Source organism: Bos taurus, chromosome 3, assembly GCF_002263795.3.
Source record: "Bos taurus isolate L1 Dominette 01449 registration number 42190680 breed Hereford chromosome 3, ARS-UCD2.0, whole genome shotgun sequence".
Lineage (NCBI taxonomy): Eukaryota > Metazoa > Chordata > Mammalia > Artiodactyla > Bovidae > Bos > Bos taurus.
In genome coordinates this window covers 60,108,805-60,134,795 of record NC_037330.1, presented here as the reverse complement: position 1 = coordinate 60,134,795, position 25,991 = coordinate 60,108,805, and the positions used below count along the sequence as shown (strand labels likewise).

Genomic DNA, 25,991 nt, shown 5'->3' with positions numbered 1-25,991 from the left:
TAATGAAAAGAACATCTTTTTTGGATGTTAGTCGTAGAAGGTCTTGTAGGTCTTCATAGAACTGTTCAACTCCAGCTTCTTCAGAATTACTGGTTGGGACATAGACTTGGATTACTGTGATACTGAATGGTTTGCCACGGAAACAGAGAGAAATCCTTCTGTCTTTTTGAGATTGCATCCAAGTACTGCATTTCAGACTCTTTTGTTGACTTTGATGGCCACTCCCATTTCTGCTAAGGTATTCTTGCCCACAGTAGTAGATATAATGGTAATCTGAGTTAAATTCACCCATTCCATTTCATTTTAGTTTCGCTGATTCCTAAAATGTTGATGTTCACTCTTGCCATCTCCTATTTGACCACTTCCAATTTGCCTTGATTCATGGACTTAACATTCCAGGTTCCTATGCAATATTGCTCTTTACAGCATCAGACTTTACTTACATCACCAGTCACATCCACACCTGGGTGTTGTTTTTGCTTTGGCTCCGTCTCTAAAGGTCCGTCTAGTCAAAGCTATGGTTTTTCCAGTAGTCATGTAAGGATGTGAAAGTTGGACTATAAAGAAAGCTGAGTGCTGAAGAATTGATGCTTTTGAACTGCAGTGTTGGAGAAGACTCTTGAGAGTCCCTTGAACTGCAAGGAGATCCAACCAGTCCATCCTAAAGGAAATCAGTCCCAAATGTTCATTGGAAGGACTGATGCTGAAGCTGAAACTCCAATACTCTGGCCACCTGATGAGAAGAACTGACTCATTTGAAAAGACCCTGATACTGGGAAAGATCAAAGGCACAGGGAGAAGGGGACAACAGAGGATGAGATGGTTTGATGGCATCACAGATTAAATAAATGGACATGAGTAAACTCCCAGAGTTGGTGATGGACAGGAAGGCCTGGCGTGCTGCAGTCCATAAGGTCTCAGAGTCAGATCAACCGAACTAAACTGAACTGATGCTTCTACTACTATAGCAATGACTAATATTAATATCAAAACTGCTTACTGAACATTTCCATCTGGACATTCTCAATGCCACCACAAACTCAAAATATCCAAAACCAAAACTCACAATCTTGGCATCTTCCTTTCCTTACCCTCTAGCAATGTCATGCCCAAATTCTGCTTTGTTTATCCCCTGATTATTTTTGGAGGAGCAGGCAATGGCAACCCACTCCAGTACCCTTGCCTGGAAAATCCCATGGACGGAGGAGCCTGGTAGGCTGCAGGCCATGGGGTCGCTAAGAGTTGGATACGGACTGAGTGACTTCACTTTCACTTTTCACTTTCATGCACTGGAGAAGGAAATGGCAATCCACTCCAGTGTTCTTGCCTGGAGAATCCCAGGGACGGGGGAGCCTGGTGGGCTGCCGTCTATGAAGTCGCACAGAGTCGGACATGACTGAAGCGACTTAGCAGCAGCAGCATTTTTGGAACCCACCTACTTGTTTCCATGCACATACTTCGCCTCCACATCTAGTCCTGGCTGCCATCACTCTTTCCCTTGGACCACTACACTAGGTTCCAAATAGTACTACTCATCTTTATACTCTTAGTCCCCTCTAATCCATTTCCTGCAATGCAGATTACAAAATACAAATATGATCACAAATCTTTTCTTGTTATTCTCCTATTTCCCTTCCCCTCATCATCCTACCTGGCTAACACCCCTTTGACAGCTTTTCAGTGCTCATCTAATGAAATCCAAAGGCCCATTTTTTGGTCCCACTAATGGACCAAAAAGATCTTTCCAAAATAAAAGACATGTGGTACTAGTCAATTCAGCTGCTGCTGCTGCTAAGTCGCATCAGTCGTGTCCGACTCTGTGCGACCCATAGACGGCAGCCCACCAGGCTCCTCTGTCCCTGGGATTCTCCAGGCAAGAATACTGGATTGGGTTGCCATTTCCTTCTCCAATGCATGAAAGTGAAAAGTGAAAGTGAAGTCGCTCAGTTGTGTCCGACTCTTCGAGACCTCATGGACTGAAGCCTACCAGGCTCCTCTGTCCATAGGATTTTCCAGGCAAGACTACTGGAGTGGGTCGCCAGTGCCTTCTCCGAGTTAATTCAGCTACACTAATATTTCCTAGATATCCCGTCCTTGCATGGTTTCAGGTTAGAGTTACCCACAAGAAGAAATCTGTATGCAATTTTGAAGGTAAAGGTAAAGAAGTAGCCATTATATTCCTAAAGTCAGTACAGGGGCACCATGCACTATTGTATTTGTTGGTGTTCAGTCACTAAGTCGTGTCTGACCCTTTGTGACCCCATGGACTGCAGTACACCAGGCTTCCCTGTCCTTCACCATTTCCTGGAGACTGCTCAAACTCCTGTCCATTGAGTCAGTGATGACATCTAACCATGTTGACACTAATCTGCTGGCTCCTCCTTTTGGCAGAGGGCAGGATCTGAGCCTGCAGCTGCTCCAGATCCTACCGAATCTTCTTCAGCTTCTCTAAATCCTGGCACATCTAGCCTTTCCAGACCAGGCACATGTATGGGGCAAGGAACACCAGCTCTTCCTGGAGGCCACCCACATTGTCAAGACTGAAGAAAGCAAGGGTGAGATACAGGTTCCAGTTTGTTCTTATGCATTCCATTCTGTCCTAGTAAATTCTAATTCATGTTGAATTCTTTGACACATCCAGCCCTCCTGACTCAGCACCAGATGAAAAAATATAAGCCCTCTGTAGACTGCTTTTCATCTTTATAGTAAATGTCTTACTCCCCAACACTCTTAGTGGTTCTGCTTCCCTCATGGAACCCTGATGTGTCAGGCAGCCTGCCTGTCTTTCCAGCCTTGATTATAAGCCGCTTCCCTTTTACTCTGTGTGATAACCCCCCAGTGCATGTTCCCACCACACAGACTGCACATGATACTCTTTCTGACTGAAATCCACTTGCAGCTGTCCCTGGCCTTTGCCTAGTTAGAGCCCACCTTCCCTGACGTTACTCTCAGGGCATGGGTACTCTTCCTTCATAGCACTGAGAGTAGCAATTATATGTTTATTTTTAATTAATTCCATCCCTCTCACTGGCCTACAAACTTGCAAAGAAAAGGGACTATCTGTGGTTCTGCTCACAGGTGTTTTCCAAGCACCTAGAAAAGCACCTGGGACAAGACAGGTGCTCAATAAATGAATGAATATTTGCTCTTTTATCAAGCACTATGTAAAATGCATGACGTAGATTATCTCATGTGACACAAAAACCCTATAAGACTGGAACTATTATCATTCTCATTTTGCAGATAAATAGATGAAGTTACACTGCCATAGGTGGTAAGACGTATCTCACCACTTATGCACAAAGAACAGCTTTACTTCAGCATTCATACTCTCAATCTCTTTGCCCTTCACAACACTATAAGGTCAATTTAATAAGATTTTTCTTTCTCATTTGACAAATGAAGAAGCTGAGTATTAAGAAGTTAGTTGACTTGTCTAATGCCATGCTGCTGCTGCTGCTGCTGCCGCTGCTGCTAAGTCACTTCAGTCGTGTCCAACTCTGTGTGACCCCACAGACGGCAGCCCACCAGGCTCCCCTGTCCCCGGGATTCTCCAGGCAAGAACACTGGAGAGGGTTGCCATTTCCTTCTCCAATGCATGAAAGTGAAAAGTGAAAGGGAAGTCACTCAGTCGTGTCTGACTCTTCGTGACCCCATGGACTGTAGCCCACCAGGCTCCTCCATCCATGGGATTCTCCAGGCAAGAATACTGGAGTGGGATGCCACTGCCTTCTCCAAGGCCATGCTAGGTACCAGTTAAGGCTAAAACCCAGGTCCAATACCAAGTTCATTGCTTTAAAAAAACAACACACACTTGATCCCTCTACCTCTTAGAAACCAGGCACAAAATTCATCCTATACTGCTATCCACATTCAGATTCACCAACTCTCTCCTATTATAACTAACTTTCACAGTAAACTCTACAAGCATGATATTCTTTTCAGAAATCAGTTTAAGTTGATGGGAAGACATAGCACAGCACCTTAAACAATACAGTTGTATGCTGATGTCATACAGTATCACAGCATAGTTTCTGTTAGCATAATTTTTAACACATCTCAAGACCTTTAATCACAGGAAATATAGAGTGTGGGGAAATGCATATCATAGCATCATAACATGTTTATATGGAAACTTTTCTCAAAAGGAAGTTAATTTTTCATAAGGAAAAGGAAGGAAGAAGGAAGAAATATGAATAAGGGAGAAAAGCCCAGGGAAGCAAGTGGAAAGGACAGATTGAGAGTTAAATTTTTGTTCCTAGCAAGATTATGCCATTTTTTTCAGTCACCAAGTGTATGATTTCATTTTTGCCTCCACGAAATATGCTTAGTCCTTAATCACATGGTCTCTGACAATGGCTGTCCTATGTGACACATTCTAGATTTCAACCGTCAATCACAAGAGAGTCACAGTTCCACAGTGTCAAAAGTAATAATCTGAGAATGACGACAGCAGAGTGAGAGCAGAACATATGTCAATCTTCATAAGTTCAACTCAGTAGTTTAGACATATCTCATAAATTCTAGAATTAAATCCAAGTGGATTATTCCTAACTTGGGTTTTATCATATTGGAATACTCTGGAAACCAATAACCCATCATTCAAACCCTACATTCAGAAAGTGTTCCTCCCTTCTCTACTAACACTTCATCTCAAAACCGTTCCAGTGCTATCAACTGAATTTAATTTTATGCCTACAAACACTAACAAAGTAAAGGAGTACGTCCTTCTTAAGGCTTAAATGTCTTCAATTTTCTTAATATTCTCAAATGCAAAGCTTTTTAAACTGGAATCATCTGTAAAAGGTCAAAAAGCTAATTTTCCTTCCTGAAATCTGACACTTCAATTTTAAATACCTAATTTCAGCTTTGAATATATGATGCCTATTGGTATATTCCATTTTCAGGTGCACTGACAAGCAGAAATACCAACTTCCATTCTCAGTCACAAAACTTAAAGCTATTCAACTTCTTTTGCAAATATCTGACTCTATCATAATACACTTGCATTGTGCATTTTCTTAAGCCCATGGAAATAAACAATGACTAAAGTATTAAATGCTTACTAAGCACCAAGTACTATTCTAAGAACTTTAAATCTATTAACTCATTTAAATTTACTTGAGTATGTGTATCCTACAAATGCTTTAATACTTGAATAGGTTGAAAGAAAATGAACAAAGGAAAAGGTGAAACAAGTATGCATTTTACCTAAACAAAGCTGGTGTAGCAATTTACAAATCCATTTCCCAGACACAGTGAAAATGTTTATTTTATTTGAACATGTACTAAATGTAAGGAACACATACGTCCATGAAAAATGAATGCTTTCCCAGTCGCCATTATGGAAGCTGTTGTTGAAAACTAAGCAGCAAACTAAAGATGATGACAAGAAGTAGGTAAATTCTTATCTAAATGCAAAGAGAACTGATAAATTATATATTTTAAATAAATCATTCAGATAATCTTTTTGAAGCAGTTATATTATAAAAAAATAATATTGAAAAGTAATTATAATAAATAAATAATCTTCTTAAAACCAAAACAAACAACAATAGCAAAAAGCATACCCACAGGCTGCTAAGTATACTGACTCAATACAATGGAAAATATACTTTGTTTATAAGCACACACAAAAATGTTCTTGACATCCTAACACTAAGCATAATAGATTTTGATGTCAAGAGGCAAAAGCATTTGTAGGTTAATACTCATTTTTTTTTTACTTTACTTTCTAGAGACTATACACCAGACATCACCCTTCTCAGGCAGTGCAGTGGTAAAGAATCTACCTGCCAATGCAGGAGATGCAAGAGACATGGGTTCAATCCCTGGGTTGGGAAGATACCCTGGAGTAGGAAATGGCAAACCAGTCCAGTATTCTTGCCTGGAAAATTCCATGGACAGAGAAGTCTGGCAGGCTACAGTCCATGGGATCGCAAAGAGTCAGACATGACTGACCACACACAAGCAGAGCACCATACACCAGACACAATCCACTACATAATATCACTGCTGCTGCTGCTGCTAAGTCACTTCAGTTGTGTCTGACTCTGCGCGACCCCATAGATGGCAGCCCCCCAGGCTCCCCTGTCCCTGGGATTCTCCAGGCAAGAACACTGGAGTGGGTTGCCATTTCCTTCTCCAGTGCATGAAAGTGAAAAGTGAAAGTGAAGTTGCTCAGTCATGTCCGACTCTTAGCAACCCCATGGACTGCAGCCTACCAGGCTCCATCCGTGGGATTTTCCAGGCAAGAGCACTGGAGTGGGGTGCCATTGCCTTCTCCACAACATAGGGACTAAAGAACAGCAAACCTGCATACCTGCATATTGGGTATGAAAGGGGATTCCCTATGAATTTTGAACTCTAGTACAGTTTTTTTGGCTTCTTTGTTTTTAAATACAGACCATGATCTATGAATGTCACGGAATCAATTTAGTGAGATTCAATCAGTATTTTTAAATGAAAGAATAGAATAGACAAAAATACAAGAGTGCCAGGCTGCACTGAATGCAGGAAGAAAAGAGTACTGAGTTTTGAAACTTTGATTTCCAAGTGAGGGGAAGGGGGATGCATGGGTGTGTTTGGAGGTATGTATATATACTATGGCAAAAAATAAATCATTATTTCTTCTTACCATGAGTTGCAGCCAAATATGTTCAAAAATTATCCTAGCTAAACACATGAGATTAAAAAAAAGAGCATCCTGAAAATGGTATTCATTTCCTAATTTGAATACACTTACTTGTGTTTTTCTCTAACCCTGGAGTTTCCTCCTTTGCTACCCAACATTCAAGCCTAGCTTAGCTGTCCCTTCATTTTCTTCTCTTAGGCAGAATGGACTGTTCTTCGGTGCATGAAAGCTCACAAAACTGTATCATATTTTTTAAGTATTAGATTTAAAGTTCTTTACTGTAAAGGGCAATGTCTTTCATTCTCAGCAATATGAATAAAACACAGAGCCTGATACATCGTGGGGCTTAATGTATGTGCTTGTTTGTTTGTTTAATTGGGTTACAGCAACTCCCCATTTTTTACTCATGAAATTTTGGTGTTACAAAATACAAATTAAGAATGAATCACATCTTCCATCTTTCTGAATAATCACAAATATAGTTACTTTAATATCTGGTTTATTGACATCTAGTCTAGATGATACCCTTCCTTGCCAAAAAAGCAGGAAGTCAAACTTTGAAAATATCTCTATTACATTAGCTTACATTGTTTATACAGCTTATTCTCTTATCTATTTTAATATTAAATCGACTTTTCCAATTCCTATTTTCATACTTGGTTTTAATTAAACAGATTTACTGAACACTTACCAAAAAAATACACTGTTACGGTTTGTTTCCATTTTATGAATGGCAATGAGGAAAAAAAACATTTTCACTAAAAGGTAAATCAAAAGGAAACAAATAATGATTTATTCTCTCTTAATCCTACCAAACTCTCTTTATCACCTATGTTGACCTAAATAAAGATATTTGATCATGTCTTTCACATATCTTAACTTCATTGAAGTACTGGGACAATGGGATTATCCCCAAAAAAATCTTTTAAAATATATATTATATATTCAAATATATACATATATGGGGCTTCCCAGGTGGCTCAGTGGTAAAGAATCCACCTGCCAAAGCAGGAGACACAGGAGATGTAGGTTCCCTGGGACAGGAAAATCCCCTGGAGGAGGGAATGGGAACCCACTCCAGTAGTCTTGACTGGAAAATTCCATGGACAGAGGAGCCTAGTGAGCTACAGTCCATGGGGTTACAAAAAGTCGGACATGACTGAATGTGCACAGACACACACATAAATATATACAAACATACAAATATATGGTTTTAATATATTATATCCCCGACCAGTCAAAAGTTTATCACAATGATCTGAATAATTAAGACATTTAATACGTATTATTCACCCTATATAGTAAGTACTGGCTAATGAAAACTACAGAAATTTAAATAAAATAAAACTTAAATTCATTTAGCATTAGAAGAAAGTAATTTAAAATTATAATAGGATATAAATGAGAATTAAAATTGAAACAATGCCAGAAAGCATACTCCCTAAAAATCTATTTCAAGAATCCATGTAAAAAATTCTGCCAGTCTTTCTGAAAATTTAACTTTCAAAATTTCTAGTTCCAATCTTTTGCAATCATAAAAGGCAAAGAAGAAAATCACACAGCATTCTTAGTTTCAAAATTTTGGCCCAAATCAAATGGCTTAATGACTTTATACTTAATGCAGCTTCACTTAACGCTATGAGTCCAAGTATTAGAAAGAAGAGCCAGCTATGGCTGGAGCTGACTGGCAGACAGCATCGCTGATTCACCTCAGGAAGAAGCAAGCTGCAGCACTGACAGTTCTGAGGATGTCCAAAGAAGGTAAGCACTGGTTATAGGCCAAGAATTTCCTCCTGGAGCACACACAGAAGCACTGGAAGGAGACAAAACTCAGAGCTTGCTATATTTGAATTTCAATGTAAATGTGGTTCCTTTGGGCCAGAAAAGGGCTAGGGAAAGGTAAAAGTAATAATTTGCAGTGCTATACTATGATCCCAAAATTGGACAATTTAGTGATGTTTTTAGAATACAGCAATATTTTCCTTTTTCCCTTAATTTTATTAATGTGACTACTTCACCTGTACTATACTAAGTGTTTAGTTTGTACATCTACAACTTCTTGGAGTAACCTATAACAAAACAATGAATTTCCTATTGTCCTCATTTTAGTACATTAGAATTTGTATAACAGCTATCTCACCTACCAAATATATATCTAAGGATTTTAGAGTTAAAATAATAACCTTCATCTATTATGGCATCTGAGGCAACTGCTTAAGAAGACTATCAGGATAAAAATGACTCAGACACCAGTCACAGAGACTGAGTTACAAATGTGCCCAGGGGACTACAAGCATTAAAGAAGCTTTTCCTTCTCAAGTTCCCAGTTCACTTATTGGCTCCTCACAGACTAGAATCCACAAATTAGAGGAGATGGCCTAATTCAGGGACCCTAAATCAGAATTAAATCCAAAGCTCAAGAGACAGATAAATGATGGTGGTAGATAGAAAGAAAAAGAAAGAAAGGAAGGAAGGAAGGTCAGGTAAAAGAAGGGAAGGGAAGGAGGAAGGAAAGAGTCGCCCCCTAATTACCCTCTAGAATGTCACACGATAGATTTTTCATAATATAGCGAAGAAATACTTTTTGTCAAAAATCATTCATCTAGTTTTCCTAAGAGAAACTATAAATCTCAACCATGAAAGCAAGACTAATAAATAGGTGGTATAAGTCTACTATTTAAATATTTTCATATTTTTATAACTGATTTGGTAACTCATTATGTAACTCATTTTTTAAGGATAAGTTTAAATCAAATTAGAAGATATTCCAATAAAACAAGAAGTTTTTGGTACTTGGAAAAGGAAAACTAAATGAGAATTATAGTTTGTTAACATATAATATCATATATTAATAATCATTTATATTTATATAGAGTGTTAATCATAAATATTACAAATAAGTGAGCATTTATTTAAACTCCAAAACTCTAATCTGGCCATGATGAAAATGGAAATTTCTAATATGATGGACATTGGCTATGTTATAATCAAAATTAGTTGCTTATAATCTTAAAACAATTATTGAGGCTAAGATATAAATTTGACTCTTCATTTATTCATTAGTTCAACACAGATTAAAAGTACCTAATTGACTCCAAACCTAAGACCCTGACCTCCCCATTGGTTTAGTCTGGACAAAAAGGATCTGAGCCCTCCTCTCTCTTGTGAGCCCTGGGAAGCAGAGAGAAAGCTTCAGCCGCCTGCAGACACCACACTGAATCTGAGTTAGGCCACCATGGGCAGCCCCAGAAGGCTTCTAACCATATAGAAAATGTGTACAGATCATAGGACTTACCTGAGGTAAGTCTCAAGAGACAAAGGAAAGAAAATTCAACTCAAACACTCAAAAAGATTTTTAAAAATCAAACACCCATTCCAGTCATCTGATACTTGACTTTAAAAGATTAAAATTAAGTAAGCAAACCAACCTTCTGGAATGCTCATGCAATTACTACAAATTAATTTTACTCCTCTATTCAAAGAAGTCTGAGGCCTAATTCAATTTTTACTAAGAGAGAGTTTACCAAACCCCAACAATTTTGTTTTCACTTTCCCTCAATAGAGACTCAACAATGATTTAAAAAAACACTCGAGAAAAAATGTTTTGGTCTGAAGAGAAAAATTACACTTCTTTACAAGAGAGGTAGAAGTGGTAATTCTGACTATTTTATCTGTACATAGGACTTTCAGCTGAAATGGGCATTTGGAGCTACATTCCATGCCATAAATTTAGGACTTCCAACACCCACTCCTCTGTGCATTGTAACAAATGAAAAATTTATTTTGGAGGAGGTATAAAACCTTATAGGGTCATTCCTTTAGCCTTTTTGGTACAGACAAAAGTCCTCCTATTATTCGGTCTAGATGACTTTCAAATCATGGAATTCTTTACTTGATTGAAAAGAAATAAGTAGGCATTTGACTGAATTGAAAAGAAATCATATTGAATGAAAAGAAATAGCAGGTAATTCTCAGGGAGCAAAACCTCAAATGGATCGTTCCTCACAGTTACAGCTAATAACAATAATATGTATGAAGGATTCCTAAAAGATAGGCAGAACTCCAATTTTTTGAGATTCTATAATGTTCATTCCTGGATTAAGCCAGGTGATCAGAGAGCTATAAACTTGGGACCATGCTACATTGCTGGTCACAGTCACCCTAACAGAAGGATGCTTACTGCTCAGTCGCTTCAGTCATGTCTGACTCTTCACGACCATATTGATTATAGCCCGCCAGGCTGCTCTGGCAATGGGGTTCTACAGGCATGCTGGAGTGGGTTACCATGCCCTCCTCCAGGGGATCTTTCCAACCCAGGAATCAAACCCTTATCTCTTATGTCTTCTACATTGGCAAGTGGGTTCTTTACCACTAGCGCCACCTGGGAAGGCCTTAACAGAAGGATGCTGCTGCTGCTGCTGCTGCTGCTAAGTTGCCTCAGTCGTGTCTGACTCTGTGTGACCCCATAGACGGCAGCCCACCAGGCTCCCCAACCCCTGGGATTCTCTAGGCAAGAATACTGGAGTGGGTTGCCATTTTCTTCTCCAATGCATGAAAGTGAAAAGTCAAAGTGAAGTCGCTCAGTCGTGTAATTTATTGAGCAGACACTACAATCTTTACCTATATTACAATGCTCTCAAGGCAGATATTATTCCGATGTTACAGAAGGAAATCTTTGGAAGTTACTTCCCCAAAAGACATACATCCACACATCCACATCAGTTGCCCAGGTTTAAAGACATTGTAAAAAAAATAGTCCAAAGAATCCTATTGAATTTCACTGTAATGATATGAAGACATTTTGCATTACACTAATTTGAATTCACTTTAAAAGAAACTACAGCATAAATTTCACTTTGGATTCTATGTAGGAAAAACCTTGTTCCTCTTAGGCAATTGTTTCTTCATGTATGAGATTTTTAATTAATCATTAAAATTTCTGTATGCTCTCTTTCCCTGGAAATTAGAAAACTGGAATCAAATGTGTGCTCAGCTCTAATAAACATGAAGGATTTCACAAAATGGATTTTGTGAGCTAATGTCTCCCCTAGTTGACTTGATCTTAGTTTTTTCCTCATGAATAACGCTAAGATTTTTTATCATTTCATTTTGTATGTTGATACTATTACAAACTAGGTATCTTCAAATGCTATTTACCAAAATATTGTCAAAACTCTACAAGGTACACATTTTACTATATACAAATAATATGAAAATAAAGGGCTGGAGAAAAGTACAAAAAAAATCCATTTATAATAATCAAAATCAAAAGACAGTAATTTAAATGTTTCTTGCACTATCTTTTAGTCAATTCTTGACAAAACATTCTAAATTACTTCATCCTTACATAAGTCATCACTGAATTAATATTTCTATTCTATTTATTGTGTGCATATTTAGTCATTCAGTTGGGTGCAACTCTTTGCAACCTCATGGACTATAACTGGCCAGACTCCTCTGTCCATGTAATTCTCCAGGCAAGAATACTGGAAGGGGTAACGATTCCCTTCTCTAGGGGATCTTCCCAATCCAGGGATTGAACCCAGGTCTCCTGCATTGCAGGGAGTTTCTTTACCATCTGAGCCACCAGGGAAGCTCAATTCTATTTATTATAATTTATAAATTAAAATATAGTTTTCTATATATAACATTTATTAGAGTGGGGATAATTTTGAGGGATTTCATTTTGTGACGATTACATTATGGACTTCTATTGGTCTATTTAAGATATTTTTTCTAGGAAGTTAGAGTGCATATCAAAGAATCAATGTGGAAGAAAAAGCATATTTTGTGAAATAAAAATACTAGTGGAGAAAAAAGAAAACATGCACCCGGAGCAACCTGATCAAGCCAATGCCAAAGGTGAGATGCACATGCCCAGGCCTCTGGCTTCACTTTTCTCCTTATCTTGGTCTTCCTAGTAGTGTTTCTCAAACTTTTGGTGTTGGAACTCTTTACACTCATTTAGTTTTGGTGAGATTCATTTTGTGAGTCATATTGATCAATATTCATCCTATTAGAAACTAAAACTGATAAATGTTTGAAATATTTATTCATTTTAAAATAACAATAATAAAACCATTACATGTTAACATTTAATGTTAACATGTAAATGTTAAAGTGTTACATGTTAACAAAATCATTTTACATTAAAAAATATAGTTTTTTTAAAGAAATAAGTGACATTATTTTGTATTTTTTTTAATTCCTCTAATATCTTGCTTCAAGAAAATAGATTCTCATATCTGCTTCAGCATTCATTTTGATAAGTTCTTTTGGTTGAAATATATGACAAAATTTGGCCTCACAGAGATATATAGTTGGGAAAAGGAGTTTTAGTAGCCTTCTCAGGTTATTATAATATTTGAATTTGATACAACACCCAAACTCAACAAGTAATAGTTTCTTAGTGCCAAATGAGGCCAGTAATAGTCTAACAACATCCAAATAAATGAAGCACAATAAAAAGGAAGCTGCAAACCAATATCTCTTCAAACTTAAAAGCAAAAATAATTAACAACATTGGCAAATTGAATACAGTGAGTGTGTATATTTTTAAGTATATATGTGTATGTTTGTGTCATGTACACATGACCAAATGTGATTTATCCCATGTATTCAAGGCTGATTCAATATTCAAAAATTAATCAATGCAATCCACCATATCAACAGGCTTAGAGAAAAGTCATATGTCCATATCAATTGATAAAGTAAAAAGCATTTGATGTAATTTGACATCCATTCAGGATAAAAAGTCTCAGTGCATTAGGAGCAGAGGGGCAACTTCTTCAACCTAATAAAGAACAGCTACAAAAAAAACATACAGCTAACAGCATACTTGGGCTTCTCTGGTGGTTCAGTGGTAAAGAACCCACCTGCCCATGCAGGAGATGTGAGTTCAATTACAGGGTAAGAAAGCTTCCCTAGAGAAGGAAATGGCAACCCACTCCAGTATTCTTGCCTAGGAAATCCCATGGGCAGATTTCACGGGGATGCAAAAGAGTCAGTCATGTCTTAGCGACTAAACAACAACAATAACATCATACTTAGTAAAATAATGTTTTTTCTTGTAATATTTGGAAGAAGGCAAGGATGTCTACTCTCACCATTCTTACCACAATACTGGAAGTTCTAGCCATTGCAATCAGGCATGAAAAATGAATTAAAGGCACACAGATTGAAAGAAATAAAATTGTTTTCATTCTCAGATGACACAATTGTCTACATTTAAAAAACCCTCAAAGGATCTGCAGCCCTAGATTCAAAATGTATGTGAGCTTAGTAAAGTTTCAGGATATAAGACCAACACAATAACCAACTGCATTTCTATAAACTGACAGAGAAGAAATGGAAACAAAAATTTCAAATGCAGTTTCTTTATATTAGCTCCAAAGAAAATGAAATACTTAGGTATAAGTCTAACAAAATATAACTATATATAATCAAAATTATGATATTCTGATAAAAGAAATCAAGGAAGACCTAAATATTAATACCTGGAGAAGCATACCATGTTTACAAATTGGAGGAATCAACATAGTAAAGATGCTAATTCTCCCTAAATTAACATACAGGTTTAACATAACTCCTTTTATCATATTAAAGTATAGCAACAAAATTCTACATTAAATAGGTTTAAAAGTGGATCTTCCAAAAGGAAAAAGTTAATCAAAATTGTTTAATTTGTTAAATAATTACACCAGGCATCATAATTGCAGTCTCAAAAATAATCTCATGGACTTCAAAGACTAAAGAGAAAAATAATAAACAGCAATTTGAAACAATTTTCTTAATGCATTTTTAAACTGCTAAAAATAATGCTACACAAGCAACAAAAGCAAAACTAGATAAACAAGACTACAATGAACAGAATTTTTGTGTACAGCAAAGAACACAATCAATAGAGTGAAAAACGCAACCTATTGAGTGGGAGAAAATCATTTATTTGATAAAGGGTTAACATCCAGACTATAGAGAGAACTCCAACAACTCAACAACAAAAAAATCAAATAACCAGATTTTAAAATGGGCAAAAGACTTGCATAGACATTTCTCCAAAGATGATATTCAAATAGCCAACAGGTACGTGAAAGACACTCAACATCATTAATCATCAAGGAAATGCAAATCAAAACCACAGTGAGATATTACAGTAAGCTGCCTACTGTAAATAAATAAACAAGTGTTATAGAGGATATGGAAAAACTGGAACCCTTGCACACTCCTGACAGGAAGATAAAGTGATATAATCACCATGGAAAACAGTATCGGAGGTCCCCAAAAATCAAAAACAGAACTACTATATGATCCAGAAAGCCCATTTCTGGGTATAAATCCAAAAGAATTGACAGCAGAGTCTTGGAAAGATATTTGTACATCTTTGTTCATAGTGCCATTTTTCTCATTAGCAACCCATGTGGAAGCAACCCAAATGTATATCAACGGATGAGTAAAGAAAAACTGGTGTGTATATACAATGGAATATTATTTGGTTTTAAAAAAGGAAATGTCATATTCTATAAATGGGTAAAATTTTAGCAATTATATTAAGTGAAATAAACTAGTCACAAAAAACAAATAATATATGATTCCATTTATACTAAGGTATCCAAACTAGCAAAACTCATAAAAACAAGAAAATATAATGGTGGTTACCAAAGTCTTGGGGGAGAGGGAAAGGGAGGTTGTTATTTAATGGGTATAAGATTTCTGATTTGCAAGAGGAGAAAGTTCTTGGAGGTCTATTTCACAACAAAGTTAATATATTTAATGCTACTGAACTATATACTTTAAAATGTTTAACATAATAAATTTCATGTTGTGTGCTTTTATCATAATAAAAAGATTATATAAAAATACAAAAGCTGGAAGAAGCAGAAGCTGGAATCAAGATTGCCGGGACAAATATCAATAACCTCAGATATGCAGATGACACCACCCTTATGGCAGAAAGTGAAGAGGAACTCAAAAGCCTCTTGATGAAAGTGAAAGTGGAGAGTGAAAAAGTTGGCTTAAAGCTCAACATTCAGAAAACAAAGATCATGGCATCTGGTCCCATCACTTCATGGGAGATAGATGGGGAAACAGTGGAAACAGTGGCTGACTTTATTTTTGGGGGCTCCAAAATCACTGCAAATGGTGACTGCAGCCATGAAATTAAAAGACGCTTACTCCTTGGAAGGAAAGTTATGACCAACCTAGATAGCATATTGAAAAGTAGAGACATTACTTGGCCAACAAAGGTCCATCTAGTCAAGGCTATGGTTTTTCCAGTGGTCATGTATGGATGTGAGAGTTGGACTGTGAAGAAGGCTGAGCGCCGAAAAATTGATGCTTTTGAACTGTGGTGTTGGAGAAGACTCTTCAGAGTCCCCTGGACTGCAAGGAGATCCAACCAGTCCATTCTGAAGGAGATCAGCCCTGGGATTTCTTTGGAAGGAATGATGCTAAAGCTGAAACTCCAGTACTTTAGCCACCTCATGTGAAGAGTTGACTCACTGGAAAAGATTCTGATGCTGGGAGGGATTGGGGGCAGGAGGAGAAGGGGACGACAGAGGATGAGATGGCTGGATGGCATCACCGACTCGATGGACGTGAGTCTGAGTGAACTCCGGGAGTTGGTGATAGACAGGGAGGCCTGGAGTGCTGGGATTCATGGGGTCGCAAAGAGTCGGACAGGACTGAGCGACTGAACTGAACAAAATATTAACTGGAGAAAGAGCTGCATTTATTGAATGCCTACAAAATATGAAAAATCATCCAAACAATTACATAAATCATGGTACCTTTATACTACTCTGGACTTTTTTCTTTCAGAAAACATGAATATCACTTGTATGTTACCATAATATGTATAATTATACCAAGGAGAGAAAAATTTTTGGATTACCATTAGGTAATTTTACTTGGAGATCTAAATATCCATATTCATAGGTAATGCTGAGTGTATTCATTTAATTTTGTTCCCAGCAGAAGTTACACTTTAGGACTTTCACTTCATCCTATATTTATTATTTAGTTCTTTATGAATTCAAAAACAAAATTCATAGATACACTTTGGAGCACATTACAGAAATAAATATGCCATACTATAACTAATGAAAAACACATTTAACTTTTAATTCCTTAATCAAGAATGAAAACAGCTATCAATACATATATACCCAAGATACATTTTTAAGGAGAAAATGCCTCCTATTCCAAAATGACAACCTCCTAACATATGTAGCAGCAAATTTTTCTTTCTGCCAGAAACACTCATTCGGCACTGATTTTTGACAAGTGAAAAAGCTTTTCCACATATACACAGCCCACTTGATTTTTAAAAATGCTGATCCCTCCCTTTAAAACTTTTCATACATTAAAATGTCTATTTTCCTTTAATTTTTGCAGCAAGTTCCAGAAATAACGTTTCAATTTTCCAAAAATAATGCATTGAAATATGTGTGTGTTGACTAAGGGTGAAGCTGATATGGACTAAAGGCAGAAAACACAGAAAAAAATATCCAGTGGATTTGACAAGTAATTTTTTTCTCAAATACTGTAACACTAGTAAAACCATTAAAACTATGCAATAAATGAATAAAGGTCATCCCCTTGCTTACATGTTATACCTAGATCTATTGTCAAAACTAGTATCTAAGAGGGGCAGTTTTAGACCAATTTCTAATCCTACTATGATTTTGCACACATTTTTATCTGTTTTTTTCTCTCCCAAGCTTGATTTTTCATGTCATTAAGATGGAAGAAATAATATCTGCCAATCTTTAGGATTCTAGATTAAGAGATGCTAAGTAATGAAATATTACCATTTTCGATGTGATCAAACCAACAGCTAAATGAAAATGCCTCCATCTGGTTTCATGTGAATTATGCTGATTGTAGAAAATGTTCAAGGTCTAGCTTTCCTCTCCACAGAGTAGCTAGCACATAGTTGTTGGGTAACTGCAGACAGACTGATTCTAAATATAAACTGAGATGTGTGCTAAAATTATTGTCCTGGTTTTTCAGCAATCATTATGCTACACACGGTTACAGATTTTATTTATTAAATACCTTGAAAAAAACATATTTTCAATAACAGCAATGACAGAATTACATGTGAAAATTGTCCTATCAAATGATTCAAATTAAATTCACAGTTTCTAAACTTTTCCTACCTAGTACTCCATATGTATGACCATTCATATTCACATATGCAGTCAAACTTAATATTAAAACCACATCAACTAGATTTTACACAAATTTTAAGTGGGCTCATATCTCTCACAGAAGAAAGGTAGTACTACCTTAAATGAGAAGTACATCTAAGAAAACCCTACAATTCTAATCCAGCGAAGAACATTGAAATAATCTTGAAGCTGCTGCCTAGGTTATTGCTGATCCACCTTCCAAACTGCAAATGCTCAATTTACTTTAAAAAGTCAATGTCGCTGCAAATAAGCTCACGGAAAAGGGAGGAGAGTTTTTATGAAAACAAGCTATTGTCATCTTGTTGAATTAGGTGTGGCACCAGTTCAGACTTTGCAAAGTAGTGGGTAAAAGAGATAGAAATGCTCAAAATAATCTTTTATCAAACATAATGTTCCATTTCACGTGACTATGCAGAAGAACAAAGATAATACAGAAATTTGGAAGCTCGGGTGCCAAAATACAACTCAGAAAAACCAAACAATGTGGATGGTTCAGCATGCCCAGTGGACCAAGAATATCATCAATTTCAAAAGGAAAGACTTCTCAGTCAGCCCCAGGGGAGAATCAGTGACCACTGGGCCGTCTAACTCTGAACCTTTAAAGAAGTCAAAGGAAACAGGACAACTAACCACTTGCAAGAAAAAAGAGGAAATTGGATTTATCACTCAACTCCCAGAACCTAAACAGTCCCAGAACTTTATGGCTTTGTAAACTACCCTGTGCACTACAGGTAGGTAAACATCGAATGGGAACTAAGGAAAATAGGTGTTGGAAAATAAATAAGCAAGCCTACCTAAATTTAAGTTTTTAGCTCTAACTTAACCCTATGCAAACTGCTGACTAAGCCCAGTTGAACTTTGACAAATAATGCCTGGAAGATTTATCACCTTCAAAGAGTTTAAGCAAACTGCTTTAAATAGTAAGTCCCAACTAAGCATAGAACAAATTCTGACCAAAATTGCCCACCTTTATGTCCAACTTCCACCAGAAATCATCTGTCAGGTCCTGAAAGGTAAGGCCTATTTTTGGTTTATAAAGATGCTTCAGTTTTCACTGTTTCCTTTCAGGGCTTCCGAAACTGAGAGCATATTCCAAGTACCTGCCTTTCTGCTCCCTACTTGCTCCCTCAAGGCACATTCATATCCCTAATTCCCCTTCCACTGGTTCTCAGAGACACTTCATGGCCTCCCTGCCTCAGTGGCTTCCTGGCCTCAAAGTCCAAGGAGGGTGGGAGTGGTACCGAGAGGAAACCCAGGCGAGAGCCTAGGGGAGCAAGGCAGAGGCCTGGCCAAAGTAGGAACACCTGTCCAAGGAGGTAGGGTCATGTATTCCTACAACTGGAGGGACATGGGGGAAGAGTCTCTCCTCAATGAGGGGATCTTCCCCTGGTCAAGGGATACTGGGAACGAGAGTGCAAGGGGAGGCTGGGAATGTCCGGCATCTCCTGGGGGCTTGCTGTCTCTAGCAATGTACACAGCAGAGGGGACGGGAGTCTTCAGTGTCCACCACATACTCTTACACCCTGTAACCAGGACTTCTGCAGAGAATTGGAGGAGGTCTGGAATTCCTGCCCTCATCAATGTGGATTCTCCAAATTAGAAGCCGAGAGTGAGTTCATAAGCCTTGTACTCCCAAGATATCGAAGCTGGAGACCTGGGACACTGATACAGGTGGGTGGAAGAAGCTGAAGTTTGAAAGAGAGAGAGAGTGTGGGGAGAATAAGGGTGGATTCCCGAAGGAAGGACAGGAGAAAGGAGAGAGCCGAGGTCTACAAATACAACACCAGGACCAGAAAGTAGTTTATCACACAAGCTCCTTCTCTGGCTGCAGATTCCTGCTCACTCCCACAAAATCTGTCCTCCACTACCTACATCTTTTCTCTTCAGTGGTCCCAACTGCCTGCCTTTCTCCCAGAACCCATGGTTTAACTACTCTTTCATGGTTTAACGAATCAAAAGACAAGTCTGCCTGAAATAGTGTAATCTGAAGAGACATAGACAGGAGTGTTATTAATTATTAATATGCAAGTATCCTATACTTAATATACTAATGCTCCAAAGAGAATATACAGAAATCATCAGGGTTTTAAAATGTGTATAAAATTCAGTCAAACTGATAGAGAACTAACTTGTGGATACAGCAGGGGAAGTGGGACAAATTGAAAGAGTAGCACTGAAATATATACCTTACCATGTGTAAAACAGACAGCCAGTGGGAATCTGCTGTGTGACACAGAGCTCAACCCAGTGCTCTGTGACAACCTAGAGGGGTGGGATGTGGTGAGAGATGGGAGGGGAGGGAGGTTCAAGTGGAGGGGACATATGTATACCTATGGCTGATTCATGTCGATTATGGAAGAAACCTACACAACATTGTAAAGCAATTATCCTCCAATTAAAAATACATACATAAAGAAGAAGAAGAAATTAGTCAAATTAAGCATCATAAAAAATCTATAACAATGTGTGGTGATAGATGTTAACTAGACTTATTGTGGGGATCATTTTGCAATATACACAAATACTGTATCATTACATTGTATACCCAAAACTAATATAATGTTATGTCATTTATACCTCAATTTTTTTTTCAAAAAAATCAAACTAAGAACTCATACCTTTTAACCCAGAAATTTTATTTCTGAGACTAGGGAACTAATTTCTAAAATTTAGAAAAGAGCTTATGAACAAAGATACTCATCACAGTGTTATTTATTATCATCAAAAAAAAGTGACAGTGAGGAATGATTAGAAATTTATGGCACATCTACCTAATGGAAAATTATGTAGACATTTGAAATGTTCACGGTCAAACTGCAATTAAGTGAAAAGTAATGTTATAAAATTTAAAATAAAGACTATAATGGAAGAGGGAAATCTTTTAAAAGGCAAACCTCCTTGGAAGAGGAAAAATCTTACTTGCATAGAAAATTTTCTGGGTTTTTAGTGCTTTAAATAGCAGTACCCTGAAAAGTAACATTTTCTGGAAGAGCACTTGGAACATGAAATATGGAGAATGTGAGCAAAACCAGCCAAAGAGAAATTTGGCTTGCTTAGAGACCTAAGCTAGTTCCCTAGATTACCTGATAACCAGTAGATTTCACTGCCTGATATGCAAAGTCCTTCATAATCTGTCACCAGGTATCCAAAAGTACATGACCACTTCTCAGCTGAACTACATCTGCTTTCTCTTTACCTACTGAAAGCCTTCCCATCTCAGAGTGATTTCATTCACTTCCATCCATGAAAACTTTCCTGATCTTCTTATGACCCTAGTCATCACTATTTCTGCTTCTTAAAGTATTGATGTGGCACTTAAATCTGCCTTACCTTTTCCTGGTATTAAGCCGGTATTAATCTATTTGGTTAATTACTAATATGTAGGTAACTATTTCTCCAGCTAAACTTTCAGTTTCCCCATCTAGACTTTTAGAATTTAGATGGTCTGCAGACAGTAGTCATACATACATACACTGAGCGAGAGAATGAAGGGTAGAGAGAGACAGAAAACATTCCTAAGGCCAAGTTGGTATTATATTTATAGTCGTGATGAATATCTAAATAAAATGTGCTATGTCTGTTTTAAAACGTTCCTGCTGACCCTCCAGCACTAGAACATGCAGTTTCCTTTTTTTTTTAATAGCAGTGGGATTGAATTTTGCTTATTCATTCATACCAATTCTGCTTTCCCTTTGGGATTAAACAGATTGGACTGCAAAAGGCCTCACTGAAGTCATAAAGAAAAAAAAAGAAATGACCTTCTAGAAATCAAAATTAAGACTCATCTCAGGACCTTACTTGTCTTAATAGTCTTGTCTAAATAACAAATGTAAATTTGTGCCTCCATTTTATGGCTTTAGTCTATCAATATCCTCATTAACTTAAAAAAGAATTCTCCCGTGCATATGGTTCAATACTTTAGAAATGATGGCCTACAATGACTATGTTCCTATCAGACATCACATATTATTCTAGTAGTCGGAGATAATGAGCATGTGTACTATAGCAACCTGCCTCATGAGACATCAGCGAGAGTTGCATGTCTTAAGAGAAAATATATAAATCATAAATGAAAGCAAATCAAATGGCCAAGGAAAGAACAAAGAAAAAACCTAGTGTCCATTATTTTCACAGAAAGAGCATACAAGGTCAATACAATTGTTGACTCTGAAGGGCAGGGCAAAAACAAATCAATACAATTTCCCATTAAACAGAATTACACTTTGCTACAACACACATATTTTGTGTAAGAGTCAATGTTGTCCAGATTCCACCACTAGCTGTGTAATCTTGAAACTTCTCTGTATTTCAGTTCCTTCATCTGTAAAATGGAGCTATCACCTGCTATGCCAAATCACAGAGTTGTAATGAATCAAATCGTATTATCAGCCTGGATTTATCCGTCACCCTATCATGGGTAACACACCCTACAAAAACAGTTCAGTCACACATGCCATGTACTAAATAACTGTTTTTATTGCAAATGTTTCCCTAACATGAAAAAAAAAAAAAAATCCAGATTGCCTTTACGTTCCTAAAAGATTTCTCCAACACTTAAGCATTTACCATATATCACTGCTAAAAATGTGTTGAACATCTTCTATTATAAACTAGCTCTCCTATGCAGTGTTGTTCAGATATTATTTTTTGGCATATGCTTTCAAAGAAAATAGTATTTTTTCATGCAATTCAAAGCATGCTCCTTCTTTTATACTAAAAGAACAATAATTCCATATACAGGAAGTTTACAGGTTATTGCTGTTACTTGAGATTACTTCTCTGAAACTTAATTCTATGTTTAATATGTAATAAATCATATATATGTACACACAACTTGGACACATTTGGATACACAACTCCTTAATGCAGTGGAAGATTCGTGGGTTTGGGGACCAGGCACACTTGTATCCAAATTCCTATTCTGTAACCTTGAGCATACGATTTAACTTCCCGCTCTTTACTTACCACATTTGGTTCTGAGATACGATTTAATGAAATTGTATGTATACGAAGTGGCTAAACTCTAAAAGTATTATTTCTTAATCCCCTTAAATCTTTTCCTACTATGCCAAGACCAGTCAAACCCACTCTGAATACAAGACAAGTTGGATACAGCCTCTTAGCGGAGGGATGCAACACGATGTAAAATTGAGCGGAGAGGGGCACGAATTAGGCATCCAAAGGAAGGAAGTAGAGAAACTGGCTGGTATAGAGAAGGGCCCTAGACTTCACTCGCCTGTGAGAAAAACCCACTCATCTGACACACTGAAGGTTGCACCGCACATTCACGAAGGTTTGTACCGTGATGTGGCGAAAGGACGGAATTATAGAGCAAGCCATCAGGGAGCCTCCTGGCTCACCCCACCCGACCTCGCCCGCCGGGGTCGTTCATCTGGAACCTGGAAGCGCAGGCGAAAGCCCAGCAACTGATCTCGCCCCCCCCCCCCCCCCACCCCACTTCCCCGATTCTGCCCAGATCTCTCAGGGCACGAATGGTGCTGAATCATTAGCACCAACAGTAACAGCTCCCCGTGCCGCTGCTCCCGCAGGGGTCAGTGATCCCAGGCAACTGACCGTCCGGGCGGCGGCCCACACCTCGCGGGCGTGGGCACAGGGAAAGGGGATCGGGGAGGATTGGGGCAGCAGGTACTCACCCGGGGTGAGGAAAGCCCAGCCCCTGGGTCCTCGCCTCCGGGCTGCGGGCGGTCCCTGCGCGATTCCCGCGCTCCTTGGCTTCCCTCCGCGGCCGCCCTGGGCCGAGCAGCCTGCGTTGATGGTCCGGTTCTCCCCTCCACCAGCCCACCGCCCGCGGCAGCCACAGCTCCGGGCGCCGGCGCTAGACCCGGAGCAGCTGGAGCAGCTGGCGCTGCCGAAGGGGTGGCGGCTACCGACGGGCCAGACCATTAGCGGGAGGCGACCGGGGGTGCGCGCCGTGCGCGGCGGAATGGGAGCGAGGGCGCCGGGTCGGCGACGGTTGGGAGGACCCACGGCCGAAGGGGGCTCCTCCGCGCCCCGCCCCGCGCCCGGAGGGCTTGGGGGCCGGAGGGACCAACCGGGGGAGAGGCCGCTTTTCCCGGCAGGGCAGTGGGGACGGTCCTAGACTTTTCCGGTCCCCCTCCGGGTTGGCCTTGGTCCCGCTCGGGGCAGCTTTAGAACCCGGCAAACAGAGGACCTAGCAACGCGGGCGCCTGGGCGGTGTCCCCTCCTAAGGAGATGCCAAAGGGCGCCGGCCGGGAACCCTGCCTTCGTGCCCGCTCCTGCTCCCTGCGGGGCCCGGGGCGCCAGTCCTGCGGCTGAGCTCACCACTGACGCCTCACCACCAAAGCCAGCGGGCCGTCTGGAACCCTGCAAGGGGCTCCACATCTTTTATCCAAGCATCTCTGTGGCGCAAAAAATAAAAGCGCCAGCTTTCAAGGCCCGCTTGAAGTTAGAAAATAAAATCAACGGGGATCCCATCATGTAGGTGCTTTAGTAGATAACAAGTAAGGGAGGGACAGTTTGGGATCGCAGAGTTATCCTTTCCTCCGCAAAGATTGAACCACAGCAGTTGGAAAATGTAGATTTAGGAAACCGTTTTAACATAGAGATCTATATAGGATGATTAAAGAAATGCAAAGCTGTTTCAGGTTCACTGTTTACCATTTTACAGATTAGTGTCTCTGGAACGGGGAAAGAATCGTGTCCTCATATGAAATGAACTTTATGTAACTAGAAAGAGACGCCTCCGTATGTGACAGCCTTTAGACTTTATTGAAAGCTCTTTTGTGGTCCCTGCCCTTGTCACATCCAGGCTTAAACAGGTTCATGTCAGACCATGGTGGAGATGGACACACGTGTATTGTTCTCCTTATAGAAAGAAAAAATAAATAAATAAAAAAGAACAGAGTTGATGTCTTCCTCTAAAATGTGATTTAAGGAAGACCCCCCCCCAAAAAAAAGACCCAGCAAATGCTTCCCAAACAGTATGAAATTCCACAGTTAAAAGCCATTTTCTCTGGTTTAAGGTCTTGTTCTCTTTAGAGTGAATTAACCAGATTTTTAATCTTGTTAAAAATTAACAAAACAGAGCACCTGCTATGTACCAAACACTGTACTAATAAGAGTATTTCCAGTTTTATTCTTTCATTTCTTCCATCTAAAATTCCCTGCTCCATCTAAAATCTCTGGTGAAATTGGTAATATCGTTGCTATTTTTAAGAAAGAGAAACTGGCCTCAGAGTTTGCTGCTGGATTCACATCTCATAGAGTGGCAGAACAGGCATTGCAGCCTGGAGTTTTTGACTAATGCCTGTCCTCTAGAATTTCTCTGGGAAACACAGGTCAAGCCTTGTCACATCCACAATTGGCACTTGAGTGTGAGTTTGTTGATCCTGCCCTTGTGAAAACTAGATTTTAGAGTGCAGAAAAGAACATTTAAGTGTCTAAGATGGATGTCACCCTGAGGTTAGGAATAAGGTTCAGAAAGATGTTGGACTTCATCCAGAACTAGACTAGAAACATCAGTTTCAGAAACACAAGATTAGGGTCATGAAGGTAAGAAGGAATTCTTTATTACCTTTTTGTTAATCATTATATTGCATTTTGGGCTTCCCTGGTGACTCAAAGAATCCACCTGCAATGCAGGAGACCTGGGTTCGATCCCTGGGTTTGGAAGATCCTCTGGAGGAAGGCATGGCAGCCCACTCCAGTATTCTTGCCTGAAGAATCCCCATGGACAGAGAAGCCTGGCAGGCTACAGCCATGGGATTACACAGAGTCAGACACAACTGAGTAACTAAGCACACATATTGCACTTTACATTTAAACAATTATTGCTTTATTACACTTTACACTATTATTCTTCCAAACCCAGGAAGGGGCAAGAGTTTTTAAATGGGCCTAATGCCATGGGTCCTTATACACCTTGCTTGCATGCTAAGTCGCCTCAGTCGTTTCTGACTTTTTGTGTCCCTATGGACTATGGCCTACCAGGCTCCTCTCTCCATGGGGATTCTCCAGTCAAGAATCCTGGAGGGGGTTGCCATGCCCTCCCTCCTCCAAGGGATAGTCTTGACTCAGGGATCGAACCAGCATCTCTTAAGTCTCCTGCATTGGTAGATGGGTTCTTTACCACTAGCACTACCTGGAAAGCCCCCCCTCTTATAAACCTTACCAGAATTTTAAAA

The 25,991-nt window shown here is 38.9% G+C and overlaps 1 protein-coding gene across 6 annotated transcripts in view; it reads right to left on the bottom strand.

The window, feature by feature from the left end:
* The window catches only part of TTLL7 (tubulin tyrosine ligase like 7), a 150,698-nt gene extending 127,034 nt beyond the window's left edge, over positions 1-23,664 (bottom strand). For all 6 annotated transcript variants that reach the window (XR_001497116.3, XM_005204387.5, XM_005204390.5 and 3 more), the window contains exon 1: positions 23,481-23,664. The gene's annotated coding sequence lies outside the window, so the exon portion shown is untranslated. The remainder of the gene's footprint in view (positions 1-23,480) is intronic.
* Positions 23,665-25,991: the final 2,327 nt, after the last annotated feature.